This window comes from Mauremys mutica, chromosome 2, assembly GCF_020497125.1.
Source record: "Mauremys mutica isolate MM-2020 ecotype Southern chromosome 2, ASM2049712v1, whole genome shotgun sequence".
Taxonomy (NCBI): domain Eukaryota; kingdom Metazoa; phylum Chordata; order Testudines; family Geoemydidae; genus Mauremys; species Mauremys mutica.
The window spans coordinates 48,844,015-48,862,200 of NC_059073.1; the positions used below are offsets into that span (position 1 = coordinate 48,844,015).

The 18,186-nt window shown below is 41.8% G+C and overlaps 1 long non-coding RNA gene across 1 annotated transcript; it reads right to left on the reverse strand.

Annotated features, from left to right (window-relative positions):
* Nucleotides 1-44: 44 nt before the first annotated feature.
* Nucleotides 45-17,786, reverse strand: LOC123365370. Its single transcript, XR_006577545.1, has 4 exons — nucleotides 17,715-17,786; nucleotides 4,682-4,744; nucleotides 2,424-2,502; nucleotides 45-322 (listed from the first exon to the last, which is right to left on the reverse strand). It is a non-coding gene; the product is annotated as an uncharacterized LOC123365370 (long non-coding RNA).
* Nucleotides 17,787-18,186: the final 400 nt, after the last annotated feature.

Below are 18,186 nucleotides of genomic sequence, written 5' to 3' on the forward strand. Positions count from 1 at the left end.
TTCTTTTGTTTTTACTGCCACAGTATCGGTGTTGTCACCGAACACACAGGAATAATATATGTCAATCTGTTCCTGAGCCAGAAGGAGATAAACAGAGACAATTGTGACCAACATTTTCAAATCGAAGCGTCTATAGTTAGGCATCTAACTCCATATTTAGGTACCTAATTAAAAGTGGTCTGATTTTCAGGGATGTTGAGCCTAACTCCCAGTAAAGTCTGCAACTGCAAATGCTGGTGTAACCTCACCTATAGGAGTACAAATAAGCGATTGATGTATTCTTCATTCTTGACCTTGATTGAATGTGCGTTCTTCTAAGTACCTGAAAAGGAATGAATTGATTTCAGTGGGTGTTGTGGGAACTCATCACCTCTGAAAATAAGGCCACTTTTATGTAGGTGCTTAAATACAAATGTGGGTGTCTAACTTCAGACAACCAAGTTTAAAAATATGGGCCTTCCATTTTATTTAATTGTTTTCCCAGGAGAAGACAATATATTTAAAATACTTAAAATGTTTGTTTCTGATCTTGTTTATAGTGGCATAAATCAGAAGTAACCTTAGCTGCAGACAATGGAATTACACTGGTGTAAGTAAAATCAGGATTAGACCAATAGCACTTAAGTACAGTAGAACCCCAATCTTATGAACATTGATCTTATGCCACCAAATGTGACTTCAGCCAATGTTGAAGTGGATGTACAGGTTTGAAAAGACAGAGATTTGGCAGCAAAGAAGAGTTTCAGTTCTCTCAAACAAAGAATAATCAGGCACACGGCTGTATATATTTGTGATCATTTGGTATGTCCACTGAGTGATTTATATATTAACTTACACACTGTACCTCCTATAATCTTGAGATGTTCAGTTTTATTTACTTTTCAATTTTATGAGTCACTCAAGCCCCAATTAATTCATACAATAGTAGTTCTACTGTATCTGTAGAATTCATCCCCCCACACACACATCATACTAGTATAACTCCCAACATTTCCAGTGGCTAAAGCAAGACAGCTCCACCCAGTTTTGGCCCAAAACCCCTCTAGAGCTGGAGGGGCAGCCAGACCAAACATAAGTGGTGCTGTGAACCCATGTACCAAGGCTGCAACACCATTTTGGAACTCTGGGGCAAACTGCCCCTCAACTGGGACATGAGGGTTGGGGATCAAATAGGGATTTTATTGATAGGTTGGATTCTGGGCTTGAGCCATTTGACAGTGTCCCTTGAGAAAATACCTTTGTGACTGCTTTCTCAAAGAAGCTTTCTAGGCTCTGCAGCCATGGAGCTACTGATTCTGAAGGCCTGATGGGGGAGGGGAAGCACCCCAAAACAGAATAGTGGATGGTTTCTAGTAATCTAATGTGGAACTGGTTCATCTCTGACAGACTAAGTCAGCATTAGCTGGGGAAGAATTTAAAGGGCCTTAGATCAAACTGAATTTGCCCTGGCTGATGGAGGTGGGAAGAAGAGATGATGATGACCTAAACTTTCCAAAGTGACAAATGATTTTGGATAGCTCAGTTTTAGGATGCTGAACTTTAAACATGTTAAAGGGTCCTGATTTTCAGAGGGTGGTTGTTCAGCATTTTCCAAAAAGCAGGTCCTTTTAAAGTGTCGTATTACTACCCCCCTCCCCCCAAATGAGACAAGCTAAATCAACAGTCACTTTTGAAAATGTGGGTCAATATACATGGACCAAATATCAGGATATAGGAAGTATTGAGCCTATTTGCATTACTTCTCCTCCTTCCATCCCCACCAAATATACCTGCACCAGCTCCTAACCAAGATTTTTGTTGTTGTTTCTTTGAGGCTTCTATGCCAGGCTGACCTGTTTCACTTAGTTTCTTAGGTTGGTCCACATGGAACAAACTTGTTTACTGAGCCTGGAAAGCCAAGGATTATTTTGTGCTGATCAGGACCACTGACTGAAATTCTGTCCTCAACATGCCCTGTTTATGTGAGCAATTGCAGATGTCTCTGGAAACTATATGATCTCACAGTCAGTACCATATGGGATGCAATTACTAGGCTTAATGAGGTGCTTTATGGACATTATCAACATTATATGGCTTTTGTTGATTTTTGTCATTTTTCAACATTTTTCAAACACAGACTCATTAAGTTAAAAAAAAAGAAAATTTCTATTTTAACCAAGATTTATTATGCCCCAGGTAGATAAATCTTGTTTTCATATTTGAATAATAACATGATTTATTTCCACTGCAGCTGAATGGTCAAAAAAAGATCTGAATGAAAAATAATAGTGCCTCATGCAAAAAGACAGACCTTTTCAGGAACTCGGAAGGAAAAAAAAAACCCATCTTATTCAGTTCCAAGAATGAATAGATCAAGCTCCCAGTTTCCTCAGTTTAGTGATACACTTTGCTTACTGTTAAATACAGTTTAACAAGAAACATACCTTATCTCTGATTGTCAGCTTTCTAGGTGCCAGATATTCCTCTTATATTCTGTTCTTGCTCTAGTAGAGGGCAGACCACCTTGGAGTCATTGAAACATAGCTTAAATTATTTTTTCTTTTTGGTGGTGGTATCATAAACTTCTAATTTTATATAACTCCACATGGGCAATGGGGAATAGGCTGTGTGGAATCTGCTCAGGCCCCTGATGGAGTTCATTGGCAAAATCCTGGTAGTGGGCTGTAAGCAGGTGCTGGTACTTCAAATGTAGCTGACAGACTTCTAGTTGTGTCTGAGACTCTTCTCATGTTTGTACAGCACCCAGCACAATCGAGTCCCAATCGTGCTTTGCCTGTGGGTGCCATCATAATATAATAATTATGAATTATAGGGAAGAAGGAGAAACAGAAGTGGCAAGTAGAGAAAGTGGATATCTGGTTGCCTGGGACCTCAAATGTAAATGGGGCATGTGAGACTCTCGGAATCCCACCTAGAAAGGGTGTAAGGAATAGTTTATATGGGAATATTACAATTTTATGTTTAAAGTGGGTTGCAACTTGATTAGATTAAAGTTGATTAGATGAAAGTTGGAATTTCTGCTCCAAGAGAAATTCTTTTATTTTTAAAATGTGTTTTGGCATGAAAAAGTATAGTTTCAAAATTTCCTGTGGAAGGGAAAAATCCAAAAAAAATGTAATTTCAAAATAATAGAAATGTTTCGTTTTGAAACTTTCAAAACAAAATTCTGCCTGGGAGCCCAGATCCACAGCAGGGAGCCTGGAATCCCTGAGACATTCTAAGGTTTCCAGGCTTCCAGCTCCATGGCTGAAAGCCTGGACTCCTGCCATGAAGGGTTCCATCAGAAGACTAATCAAAATCAACCAATTTCTGTGGAATGTTTCATTTTTGATGAACTGGCATTTTCTGAAATTAAAAAAAACAACATTCCACTGGAAAAATTTCTGTCCAGCTTTCATGTTGATGAGTTTTAAGGTAACTTTCATCTGTCAAGATGAAGCTTTCAGAAGATAAGCTGTTTGACCGATAGGTCACTTCCAAAATAGGAAGTTACTCAGTTTCTTCTTAGAAATAGGTGATACTGTAAATTCCTATGACAGAGAGCAGAGATTATAAATCCTTTTCTGTACTGGCAAATTCTGCTCCTTCCTAACCACACCTCAGTTTCAGTCAGGAAACTATGCTGCTCTGACCTTTTAGCTCCAACAGTGCTGAGTAATTTATCCCAATTAGCTCAGTGCTGTATCCAGTTTCAAAAGCCGGCATCACACAATACTGTAACCCTGTGGTAACCATAAATTACATCATCCAGGATCCTGCTGAGTACATCAGCATTTAACTAGTCTTTTTTTTTCTGTCTATAAAAGCAGAATTAATATTCACATTGAAATCCCCATCAGAATCATTCTGAATTCTGAAGATTCTCCTTGAATTCTTAACTGCAGCCTACAGTGTCTGAAGTAACAAAAATGGAGGACACACTTAACAACTCTTTCTTTCTGCAGATCAAAAGCATTGTTTAGCCTTAGAGCTGTATGCAAGATATGGAAAGAGAGACTTTCAGCTGAGGCAAACTAAATAACAGCTCCAAGCTGCACAGGTAGGTTGCCATTTGGCTTCTGCTATTAGACTACAGGATTCTTGTATTTTACATACATCAGTCCAGCCCCCAGTTGAAATAGTCAGATAAACAGCTAAAATGTAGCCTCCCATCTGGCCAACAACTGGAAGATATAACTCATTGGTACTTAAATCACAACTAATATTCAGTATGAAGTTTTTCAATCCAGTTGGGATTTGGGTGCCTATCACTTTAGTATCAGAGGGGTTGCCATGTTAGTCTGGATCTGTAAAAGCAGCAAAGAGTCTTGTGGCACCTTATAGACTAACAGACATTTTGGAGCATGAGCTTTCATGGGTGAATACCCACTTCGTCGGATGCATCCAACGAAGTGGGTATTCACCCACGAAAGCTCATGCTCCAAAACGTCTGTTAGTCTATAAGGTGCCACAAGACTCTTTGCTGCTATCACTTTAGGTTCCTTTGCAAATCCCACCCTAAACTCCCACAGCTATTTACTCTATACACAGATACAAACATACATCTAAAGAGGAAGGGAGACAGGGGAAGGTCTGATGCAGCACTTATGAGAAGAAATAGAAACAACAATACTTTACACTGGGCTAATCAGGCTTTTATTTCATCTATTTGCTTTTGTGCATATGAACCCCTGAAAATTACCTGTGTTACACTGGTGTACCTGTGAGCAGAATCTTGCCAATGAAGTCTAGAAGACAAATAGGGCTGTCAGGTGATTAAAAAAATTAATTGTGATTGTGTGATAAAAAATTAATTGAAATTAATTGCACAATTAATCATACTGTTAAACAATAATAGAATCCAAGTTATATAAATATACTGATTTCAAGTTTAATACAGAATACAAAGTGTACAGTGCTCACCTTATATTTTTTTTTATTATAAATATTTGCACTGAAAAATATTATTTCTTTTATTTTTACAATTCACTTAATACAAGTACTGTAGTGCAATCTTTTTATCATGAAAGTTGAACTTACAAATGTAGAGTTATGTACAAAAAATAACTGCATTCAAAAATAAAACAAAGTCCACTCAGTCCTACTTCTTGTTCAGCCAATTGTTCAGACAAACAAGTTTGTTTACATTTGCAGGAGATAATGTTAACTGCTTCTTTTTTACAATGTCACCTGAAAGTGAGAACAGGCATTCGCATGGCACTGTTGTAACTGGAAGACATGCGTCCATGCTGAAGATGGGTTCTGCTCAGTAACAAGAAGTGAATGTCAAATGTTGACTAAGTTGTAAAAAGTGATAAGATATACAATTAAATAGGTCTATAAATATTCATAAGTCATGATTTAACCATCTTATTTGATTGAAAACAGATATGTCCATGGAAGCAATAAGACTTGTATGTGAAAATGTGTACTTTTGTCTATATGGGTAAGGCTATTGTATTAAGGACATACAATAAAAGAGATGAAACAGATGGAAGGGAATGGTAGAGTGGTGGGAAAGCAAATGAATGAGGTTATAGGAAAATGAAAATGAACGGAAAATAAAAGTGGATGAAACAATGAAAACAGTGAGCCAGAAGAGAGTTGCATAGTTCTAGACTTGTGTAGTTGCCGCCTCCAAAGTATATAAACTAGAATCATCAACAATTGCCCAAGTTTTCTTTCTCCCCAAGCTGCAGGAGAAATAGCTTGATTAGTTTATGGATTTTTGGCTTTGTTTTTGCTTGTGTATGGATGTGGCTTCATCGTGCATGGTTGTGTGAAGAAGTTACTGAGGGTGAGCCAAGTTGAAGGAATGAGTTTTATATTTAGTTCTGAAAGTGGTGGGATCCAGTGTCCTCTTTTTCCCTTGTGCGGATGATCTCTATTGTCTAAGAGTATGTCCAATACTAGAGCTGAGGGTGTAATTTCCCACTTGAGTAGACGTACTACGCTAGCTTTAATTGAACTAGTGCTCTAAGAATGGAAATGTAGCCATGGCTAAGTGAGTAGCAGAACAGCTAGCCATCCAAGACTCTAGATACATACATGGAGTGGCTAGTCTGCCCTACAGCTGCTGCTGTGGCTACACTTATTGTTAGTGTGCTAGCTCAGTCAGAGTTTATGCAGGTACGTCTACTCAAGCTGCAAATTATTCATTCTAGCTCCAGTGTAGACACAACCTGAATCCTGGTCCTGCAAAATGTCTCCTACATCCCATTTACTTATCAGTAGTTTCACGGTTCCAGTGAAGCATAGCTGTCCAGGGTGGCCATAGCCATGGAAAGAGAGGGGAATCTCTCTCTTGTTAGGGAGCCAAGTAATCATATCACCATAATATCTGGACCTCTTACTGGTAGCTACTGATCTGATTTGTGATTTGAGTCTGATAAGGTGGGGCAGAATCTTTGGGCCAGCCACATATGGAAGTTGTTTTTCTGCCATGAAAACATCCAACAACACTGAGGAAAGCCACTACCTAAAATGTTCACATTGGAGTTACTACTAGAGCTCTATGGAGCAAAGAAATTCTGTTTCAAAGGATTTCAAAAGTTGGTTTCATTTTGAGTAAGAATAAACCCCCAAAATCTTAACATTTTGAAATTTTTCCCCACAGGAAGATTCCCCACCCCCCAAGTAAATTTTAGATCAATCAAAATGTTTCAACGGAATCTAAACATTTTGATTTTGACTTTTTTAAATTTTACAGTATGTAGTATAGCATAAAATAAAATAAAAAACAAAAAGTAATTTCAAAACAAATAAAAAATTGGAATGTTTCATTCCAGAAATGTCAAACATGGGATATTTTGACATTATTGGAACCTTTGACCAGTTTATCTCCTCAACAAAATTTCTGTGAAATCAACACAGTTTCATGACGTGTTTTGATGTAGATGGAACTGCATTTTCTGATGGAAAATGGTTCCACTGAATTTTTCTGATCAGCTCTAGTTACTACCACAAATAAGGGGGAAAGTTGCTCCTCATGCAACAGCTATATGTGGAATATGAAAGGTTTAAGTGAATGATTCATGCAGGATAACATTCAGCTACAGTCAATTGTCTTACAAAAATGTAAGTGCTTCTGAACAAAACCATCATACAACCCTAATGAGAGTAGCTATTAGCTCATATCACCAGTTATTGCAATATAACTCTGATAATGAGAGGTCCAAATCATTTAGTAGCAGGGATTAATAAATAAAATTGTAGAAATAAGAGAAGAGCCTGAATCAAAACCCTGGCTACAAATGCCTCCACATTTTGAAAGACGGTTTAAAATCTGTATCCAAATTATGCAGCTCAGGTCCATCTCTAATTTAAACGCATTGAGCAGGAATTGATAGTAGTGCCTTTACTTTATTTTCCAGCAGTTCATTAGGTTGATTTTCCTTGGTGATTGCACAAAGAGGATGTTAGTAGGCAAGAGGTTACTAGGAATTATGAATCATCCCAATCCTTTGTCGAGCACAGCCATTTATGTTAGAATTTGACTAGAAAGATGGCTCCATTTTATTTACACACAGCTAACACCACATACTGATCCTCCAAGAAGTCTGTTAACCTAAAATAAACAGAGCTTGAATGCTACAACATAGTCATAATTAGAACAGGATGCACTTATCTTTTATTTGAGCATTTTAAAGCTTTTCAATAAGGTGGCTGAGTATTAGCCTCATTTTATGGATGGGGAAACTCAGATAGAGAGCTTAAAACCTAAATTTTCAAAAACTTTAGACACAAATCCTACGTGAGAGTTTGTTTTATAGTGTAGGAGGGAGAAGGACTTGCATGAGATTTTTAAAAGGGCTTAGAAGGGTGAGCTTTGGGCATGCACAAATGGTCTGGGCTACAAGATAGGTGCTTTCCTTCAGAATTGTGAGGGGGCTACCCAGTTGAACTTAGGTGTACAGCAGCTAATTGTAAACAAGTCAGGAGTAAGCTATGAGGCATGTGAGGAGACAGCCCAGCAGTGGGAGGACTGCATAGTGGCCTGGTGCAATTTCTTTGAAAATGTATCCCTATGAGACTTGCATAAGGGCACACATCAAATCAGGGTCAGGAATTGAAACTTGTCTCCTGCCTCTGAAGCCCCTGCTGTAAGCACAGTGCTACCTAGCTGGGAGCTTTTTTTCCTTTCTGTGCATATTTACTAAAATCATTTACTTTAACAAAGCAAAATGCTTTTCCAGCTCTCAATTCTAGTCTTTCTCAGTTGACACATATGATTAGGATAGATGAACTCTCAGTTGACTTAGGATGCTCTGTTTTACTCAGTGGAAAGAAAGTGCTAAAATCGTGTCCAACTGTTGAAAGAACAGTTAATTTAAACAGGGGCGTCTCTAGACATTTCCCCGCCCCAAGCACGGTGGCATGCCACAGGGGGCGCTCTGCCGGTCGCCAGTCCCGCGGCTCCGGTGGACCCCCCGCGGGAGGTCCACCGGAGCTGCGGGACCAGCGGACCCTCCGCAGACATGCCGCCGAAGGCAGCCTGCCTGCCGCCCTCCCGGCGACCGGCAGAGCACCCCCTGCGGCATGCCGCCCCAAGGACGCGCTTGGCGTGCTGGGGCCTGGAGCCGACCCTGCATTTAAAGAAACATAACACTTTCTCTCAGCATTTACTTCCATCAGCCTGGAGCCTTGATTTCTGAATTTTGCACATAGGTGCCTCACTGGATTTTGTTTTCATTGTTTGTGATGGCACTGTCACTGTGGCTGATCTGCCTGCAGCTGAAGAGGACCAGGAATGCATAGATACAAAGGGGAGATGCAAATTAAATGACTTTTTTCTGTAAAATGTATGGTGTAGACACAGGGCCGGCACCAGGCACCAGCTGACCAAGCACGTGCTTGGGGTGGCACCTTAGGGTGGGGCAGCACTCAGGGTTTGTTTTTTTTTTGGTTCGGCGGGGTGATGCTGGAAGGTTTTTTTTGTTTGCTTGTTTTTGTTTTGGCCCCACTGAGCATGCTCAGAGTGGGGGTGTTTCAGCGGCGCAGCACTCGGGGGGGCGAGGGCTTCGGGCGGCGTGGCGCTCGGGGGGGGCTTCGGGCAGTGCGGTGCTAGGGGATTTTTGGCGGCATGGTGAGGCGCTAAGAGGGGTGGGGGTTTTGGCAGTGCGGTGCTGGGGGGGCGGGGGCTTCGGCGGCATGCCGCGGTGCTCGGGGGGGTGGGGGTTTTCGCGGCGCGGTACTGGGGGGCGGTTCAGCGGCACGGCGCTCGCGGAGGGCGGGGGTGTTACGGTGGGGCGGTGCTCTTTTTTTTTTGCTTGGGGCGGCAAAAAAGTTAGAGCCGGCCCTGTGTAGACATAAACAAACATCCTGAAAAGAAGAGTTTTCTAACAGTAATTAAACATGAAACCATTCACCCTCTGTATTAATTAAATACCCCTTTATAACACTTGATGGAAAAGTTCTCTGATCTTGCTTCCAGCAGATGTTGATGAAATCTCATTATGAGCTCATCATTAGGTGCACTCTGGAAGCTTTTGCCTTCCTCTGACACATCAGAGGCCTTTGCTGAAGGCAGGATACCAGATTAGATGAATCAATAGTTTGATGCAGTATGGTAGTTTCTATGTCCTAGTAACCTTCATAATACTTTCTTTATAGCACTTAAAATGTTTAGTCCCATAGGATGCTAGTTTAAAAGATAGTAAAATATCTGAGAAGCCTATGTATGTTATTTAGGGATTAGGTGGTGCTTGGCTTAGGCTTGTCCTTTGTATCAGGGGGAATTTCATCTTCACAGTCTGCTTAGTCCTTATTCAGGCAAAAACCCCAATTGAGAGCTTCCTGTAGTAATGAGTTCATTGGAAGTTTTAGCTGACTAGAGCCAAATAAAAATTAGAACTTCAGGGTTTGGTCCAAAATTAGCATAAGTGACTGTGCAAAGACATTTCTTTTCTGTTTTTTTTACCACAAGAAGTTATTAGACCAGCCTATGTGCCATAGATTATGCCTATTATAGTCTGCTTGATGTCATTAGGACTACTCCCCTGAGTAACTGGCAATTATTGTATGGGGGGCTGCAGATTCGGATTCTATGTGAGAGTATTATCTCAAGAGAGAATGATGAAGGGAAGCTAAGTAATACTGGCATCTACTATAAGGTGTGAATGAGGCAGAATTCTTATACGAGAGCAAGAGCACCAGTTACATACACTTAGGTACCTCTATGTGGCATAAAGAGGGAGATATTTTAATTTTAAAATATCTTTTCAGTTTATATATATTATAAGTGGAGCTTGCAGTAATGCTGACAGCTAAAGTTGTCCAGCACTGTCCATTATAAGCCCCTATTTTTACTTATAAACTTACAACATTTGGGCTGAAGTTCCCCACATCATCTGTCTGCCTCAGGCTGAAGTTTTAAGAAAGTTTCAGCAAAAAGGGTTCATCTGTTTCTCAGAACAAGGTTAGGGAAAAATAAGTTGTTTTGCCAATGTTAAAAATCCCTATAACCATCACATTGAGCACATTTAGCACATCCATGCTTTGGAGCAAGGACTTGAAATTTGACAGAGGGATTGCTCTAATGTTAAGGATGTGCCTTTTGTCATCCCTGTGAAAATTAGCCCAAGTTATAAATCTCTGTTCACACATGCTCAGTCGAGTTTTTGTTAGTTAGAATGTGGCAGCAAGATTCCCTGAGGATTCCCTCTACACTGAGCATGCTCCAGACCAGGGCTGCAGGTTTTGAGCAGGACTTGCCCTGCAATTGCTGCTCCTGGCAGCCAGAGGCAGTTGTGGCACTGGAATGAGGAACAGAAAGTAGTGGTGCGTCTCTCTTCTGTGTTCTTAATGGTCCCACTGCTGGTGCCCAGGCAGCAACAAGGAGGAAGACAAAGTGGCGTCACTGGAATGCCATGTGAGGGGGGAGGGAACAGGCTGGGATAAGGAACAGGGAGTAGGGACTGGGACACGGAGATGGACGTGCAGGAAAACTGGAGCTAGGAAGTGGACCGGTAGGGGATTGTGAACTATGACTAGGACAGATTGGAGGGGCTAAGGCAAAAGAGGGTAGGCAGGAGCAGAGCAGAAAGTTCTGTGACCTCTAGAGAACACTCCCCACTCACATCATGGGACAGACATTCCGTCTGCTGTCAGAAAATAGCTGTGAAACCCACTGCCAAAATGTGTGCCTCATCTCCCATTACTGTTTGGCCCACAGATGGCAGCCTACTATTCCTCTCAGTTGCACTGTTAGCTCAAGTGACAGATGTCTGTGCTGTGAAGCTAAAGGGGCTACCGTGATTCCACATTAAAAATATATTTAAAACCTCAGAAATTCTATAAAGAAAAACTTAGGAAATTATATTAAAAAACTTTGTTAGAAGTACATTTTTCAGGTTGCAGAGTCCAACACTCAAAAGTCAGGAAATGCCAGAATTAAGGTTGCTTGTTCAACTTTAGTTTGCCCCTCCTTGTGCATATGTGACACAGTCTTTAATTACATGATCATATACTGTAATTATATGGACCCCTGCCTTTTCCACAGGACCCCTGCCTCACTTGGTGCATAGTATGGATGCTACTCAATTAGCAACTATTCAATATTGCTTTTTGTCTTGACCATGTGTTATATCCTTGGGGCAGCCGGTGTAGGAAGCAATCACTTGAGGCCAGAGAGCAGGCAGCTAACCAAAACCTCCATTTTATTTACAGATATACAGAGAGATCACTCAGCTGGTTGAAACCGGCTGAGCTAACCCATAATAATCTAACTAAGTTGCCATAGCAACAAAAACCATGACAACCAAATACACAACATATTCCTCCCCCCCTAATAAGAACATCCCCTAAATAAAACACACACTAGACTAGAGAAGGAGGGTAGACTGCCTCCATTCCCGGCTAAACCCTGGGGATTATTTTGCCCCATAACCGTGGGTTCGCCCTAGCTAAAGATCCAGCCGATGAGGAGGCCTTCTGTCTCTAGGTGGATTACGGCGAACTTCTGGTGTTATTGCACCCGAAAGCACTAGGGGCTCAGGGTCCGCAGCACGAACAGGTGAGGAGGTGGTATCAGCTCGTGCTGGGCAAAGGGGTATCTCAGCCGCCGGCAGTAATGGAGGAGAACAGTCAGAAACAGGTGACTCGTGATTCAGTCCCTCACCAGAAGAGGTGAAGTCAGACCCCTCAACTGCAGATGGGTCCTGAGGACTGGCATGACCTGGCAACAGCTGATCTACATGTCGCCGCCAGGTAAGATTCTCTGCAGTCCGGACTGTGTAGGAAACAGGTCCTGTTTGAGTGATGACTGTGGCCGGAACCCATTTAGCTCTGGAAGTATAATTCCGAGCCAAAACTGGCTGTCCCGGGCTAAAGGTTCGGTCTTTTGCTCTGGGTGCCCATCTGATGACTTGATATTGCTGCTGATGTTGCACAATTTGTCGGGGTTCAGAAGGTTTCAGCAGATCAAAGCAAGTGCGCAGCTGTCGTCCCATCATTAGAAAGGCCGGAGATGCGTGGGTCGTAGCATGAGGTGTGTTTCTGTAGGAAAGTAAAAAGGTATCCAGACGCTTTTGAATGGAGTGTTGTCCCCTTGCTGATTTCAAAGCGTTTTTCATTGTCTGCACAAATCTTTCAGCTAATCCGTTGGTGGACGGATGATATGGTGCTGACGTGATGTGGTGTATCCCATTTGCCTTCATAAAATTTTGAAACTCCTGAGAAACGAACTGCGGTCCGTTGTCGCTCACAAGTTGTTCTGGCAGACCAAAACGACTAAAGAGTCCTCGTAGTTTTTGGATAGTACTCTCTGCAGAAGTGGACTGCATTATAGAGACTTCTGGCCATTTAGAATGGGCATCTATTGCCACCAAGAACATGCTTCCTTCAAGGGGGCCAGCAAAGTCAACGTGAATACGTTGCCACGGGTTTTCAGGCCAGTCCCATGGGTGTAGGGGTGCCCACTGGGGTGCATTCCTCACACCCTGACATGACATACAAGCTTTTGCCTTCTCTTCAATAGCGCTGTCCAGTCCAGGCCACCAAAAATAGCTTCGTGCAATTTCCTTCATGCGCACTATTCCACAGTGACCGGAATGTAGCTGTTCTAACATCTGTGATCTCAGTGGTGGTGGAATAATGACACGTCTCCCCCACAACAAACAACCAGATTGGACCGATAACTCCGTCCGCTTGGACATGTAGGGAACAAGGTCGGATGAGACCGGAGAGGTCTGTCGAGATTTTCCATGCATCACCAGGTCCATAACGTGGGACAATACTGGGTCAACGCGAGTTGCCTTCTTTATCTGAGTAGCAGTGATGGGTGTATTCTCTACCTGTTCAAAGTAGAAGATTTCCTTTTGGCACTATCTTGGTGTTTGACCGGCAAAGGCAACCTTGAGAGGCCATCTGCATTGCCGTGCAGAGTGGATTTCCGATATTTGATTTCATATGTGTGTGCTGAAAGTAACAATGCCCAACGTTGCATATGACTAGCAGCTAATGGGGGAATGCCTGTGTAGGGTCCAAAAATTGATGTCAGAGGTCGATGGTCTGTGAGAAATGTAAATTTTCGCCCAAACAGGTACTGATGAAACTTCCGAATTCCAAAAACAATTCCTAATGCCTCACGTTCGATTTGGGCGTAGTTAGTTTCTGCTTTGCTTAGAGTGCGTGAAGCAAAAGCAATAGGTCTCTCTTCTCCTGAAGGCATAATATGTGACACGACTGCTCCCACTCCATAAGGGGAGGCATCGCAGGCCAATTGCAGTGGTAAGGATGGATCAAAGTGCGTTAGAACTTCAGAATTTAGCAATGCATCCTTAACTTCTACTTCCTTCTGTTACTGGAGCAGCACCGAATCCCATCCTCGTCGCCAGTGTTATATCCTTGGGGCAGCCGGTGTAGGAAGCAATCACTTGAGGCCAGAGAGCAGGCAGCTAACCAAAACCTCCATTTTATTTACAGATATACAGAGAGATCACTCAGCTGGTTGAAACCGGCTGAGCTAACCCATAATAATCTAACTAAGTTGCCATAGCAACAAAAACCATGACAACCAAATACACAACATATTCAGTGTGTGTCCCCCTGCATTATTTACTGCATTTTACAGATGGGAAACTGAAGCACAGAGACTTGAATATCAAAAGTGTACACTGATGCTTATACAAGTCTGTTGCATCTTAGACGCATTTAACATGTGTGATTTCAGCTTTACGCGGTTGGCAAAAACAAGAAGGAAAAAAAAAAGAAAAAAATAATTTAAATACTGTTTCTGTAGTGCGGGCAATTCTGCCCACCATTACACTCAATGTAATTTTGACCATACGTGATTTTCGCTTTACACGCTGACTGCGGAATGTAACCCCAGCGTAAGATGAGACAGACCTGTAGCCTGATTTTTCAGAGAATCTGGCGTGCTATAGCACTCTATTTGTTCCAATTACAGATCCCACTGACTTCAATTGCAGTTGAGAGTGCTTAGCACTTCTGCAAATCAGACCTCAGGTGTCTCAAACTGGGTACCCAGATAATGAGGAACACTGTTAGTGGTCACCTACCATTACAGAGAAACTCAGTGTCACAGGTAGGGATCGAATCCAGCTCGCCAGGGCAGCATTCAACTGCCTAACCATGAGATTAACCTTGTTTTCACGGAACCCCCTCATTCACTACACACCTTCCAACTTCTGCACCACGCGAGGGAGGGGTCCTACAGACAACAGCCTAATTCACTACACAAACCTGACTAAGGCTCTGAGCAGGTCTATCTGGTGCACGGAATGAGGCAGGGGTCCCATGGAAAAAATGTGATCATGCAATGTAAGACTGTATCATAGGGAATATGCACAAGGGAGGCAAATTAAGGTTGCACAGGTAACCTTAATTCTGACATTTTCTAACTTTTGTGTGTTTGACTATACAACATTAATATTCTTTTTTAAATAGTTTTCCTATGCAATACATGATGAGGAAAACTTACCTTCTTTCCTGCCAATCTGGATTTCTCAGTTTACAAAAAATAAATTCATTTAGCTTACTGAATACTCCTGGATGTTAATTGTCTGGTAATATAGAAATAATTCATAGCACATTCTCACAAGTGGTTTTTTCCACAGCTAACAAGAAGTTATCCTTGTTCTTGCACAACACTTCCTTGGAACTACTGTACAAGCCACTGAGCAAAATCAAAACAAAGGAGAGGAGTGAATCTGACAATTCTTTTATGAAAGCCCATTTTCCCTGCAGAACAAATAGTTTGTTACCAGCTATTAGTGGGAAGTCAGCTGTAATAAGATTTTGTTTATCAGATTTCTTTACTACAATATATTATATTCAATACTATTAATGCCAAACTGCTAATCTCTGCCAGGTCTTTACAGTGGTACTCAGCACTTTGTTTACACAGGATTTTAGGTAATTAAATATTTTAGTTAAGTGTAACAATTCCTGTATCAAATATATTCCAGCTCTCATGGTTTTTAAAGAAAAATAACCAGAAGAAATCTCAACTGTTAACTGTAAACATTTGATGACAGTATTTTCTGATATTGTATTTTTTACAATGGGATACATCCTCAGCTGGGGTAAACCATCATAATGCCATTGATCTCAACTGAGGATCTGGCCCAATATTTTTTAATACATCTTTTTATTTTTTTCCACCTGTTTTTGGCCAAGAAAAAATCCAGGGTGCTTACAAATATGTATGTACATAAAGTGAATGTAATGCTTATGAATATTACTCTTGACCCAAAAGAAGAAATCCACGGATGGCCTTTACTCAGGCAAGCTTCTAGAATCAAAAAACTCCTCACCAATGTATCTCAGTCCTGTTTTGAAAGAACCAAGGTGACAGGGTAGTTCTCATCCTCCTCTTTCCCCTTCCCCATTTCAACTACAACAAGGCCTTAGCTCAGCCAGATGCTCAAGTACAGTCTTAACTTTAAGCATGTAAGTAGACTTCTTGAAGCCAATGAGACTACTCATGTAGTGCCTTGTGTGCAGGGGACTGGACTAGATGATCTAGTGAGGTCATAAGTTTTAATCAAATAAATAAAACAAAAGCCATCGCTATGTGATACTGGCACAACTCTTGCCCTTCCTTCCTCCATTGGCCCGCCTGTACTTTCTGCATTTGCTTGAGCCTCTGAGGGTTTGTCTATATGAACATAGTTCATGGGAAGCTGGGGTGTAAATCTACCACATGCATTAACCATGTGGACCCTGCTGCCATATACTAAAAGTTCTCTAGTGTGTTTTTATCTATTTCCAGGGTAGATCAAAGTGCTCTAGGGAATGTTTAGTGTACAGCACCAGAGTCCACCTGGACACTTAGTGCATGGCAGCCTAGTGCAGGTAAGATTTACACCCCAGCCTGCCATGAACTAAGTGTTTGTACAGACCTGCCCTGAGCAACATCCTCAGCTGGTGTAAAGATGTGTTGCTACATCAGCTCCAATGAGACGTAAGCATGTGCATAAGTATTTTACTGGAACAAGAACTTGGGCTATACCCCATGCTCCTGGAGTCAATATACAATCATTGCACCCAATTGAGCACAGGCCAAGTTTGGTCCCCAAGGCTTTTGAAATAATTTTGTTAAATTGCATGAGAAAAAAAGTACTTCATTGACAAATGGTGCTAATGTGTTGATGGCAGAAATTACAAATAGGAAATCTGTTTTTTTGTACATTAATACATTAGAAAAATCTGTTATCTGGCATATTATCAATCATGAGTGATGATTGCATCCTGGTGCTTTATGTGACAAAAATATTGCATACAGAGACTTTTGTACAGGTCATGTATCATCATTCTGTTAACAGCTGTATCTATATGAGCGTACTGCTTGCTGACCATATGCAGTATTTCACCAACATGCACAGTGATGTGTATATTTTTATAATATCCCCTTTATTATTTAGAAAGGGAATTATAGAATGTGTTTACATTGTAAAAGTAACTGTTTTTAAGCTACGACATACTGGCTCTAAGCTTTTTTAAAGTAGGAGGTACTGTGTGCCATAAAGCTTTAATAGGATGTAAAATGCTTCATTAAGTATTATCTAACATGTCTAAACCAAAATGCAGGCTAAAGATGCGGTACTTTGAATTTTATTACGCTCTCCCCGAGCATCATATGTATAATTACAGTCCCAAATGATTAATTTCCACGCTTAAATGTAAGCAGAAAATGAAGTTTGAGGGTTGACTTTGGAATATAAATGTGTTGCAGAGTTTGGAAACAATTAGAGTCCTGGTTTGCCGACCTGGTCTGTGCAAGCAGACTCTGGTGAATGCTTGGAGCCACATTAACTTCAATATGGGAGTAAGATCAGACTGGCACCTTAGATATTGCCAAGCAGGAGGGCACCACAGTGGCAGAGAGTGGTAAAGGGCACTCTCATGAGCACCTCTTGTTGGTTGGGTGCAAACCTGCACTCTCCCCCTCTCTCTGCTCCCAGTGCCCCCAGTCAGCTGTTAACCTTGTCAGGTGGGTCTTTGGTGGCCCAACCCTCCGGCCAAGTCAGACACAGTCACTATGTACAAACAATCCCCTTCCATTGCACCAGTGGAGGGATCCGGGCCTGCCCACTACTCTGGGTCTCAACCCAGGGACTGTACAAATAGCAGCCATGTGCTGCTTCCTCTGATAGTTGCTGCTGCTTTATCCTGGGCTGCTTCCCATTCTGTCCCATCACCTTCACCTGTTACCTTAGGGTTATGGTCCTTGGATTCATTGTCTGTTCGCTGCTTAAGCAAGGTGTCCTCACCTGGAGAGTTTCAGAGTCTTCCAGTCTTTCCTCACCCTTCTGGTCCCAGCCAGCAACTGATCTGCTCAGCCCTTGCAACTCTTTAGCTGAGCCTGCTGTGCTCTGATTGGCTGCTTCCCTGCAGTGTTTCTAGGCAGGCCTGGAGGACCCATCTTCACTGCTCCTTTTCTGGGGCAGGATGTGGTAGGACCATGAGGTCTCCAGCAGGGGGCCTCAAAAGGCTCAGTATACCCCAACAGAGAGAGCTTGGGAGGCAATGGATCATTGGTGTTGCCACCTTCAATTATACCTGTTAGCTTGAAAAAGCACCATATACCTAAAGCCACTGGGAGACAGTCAACTCCCATTAGCTCTGCCAACATATGCCCTTGTAACAATTGTACAGTTTTTCAGGTATAAGGGACAACGCTAACTCAAAGTCTAGTCACTTGAGAAAAAGAGATAAATACGGCATTATTTGAGAGAAAAAGAG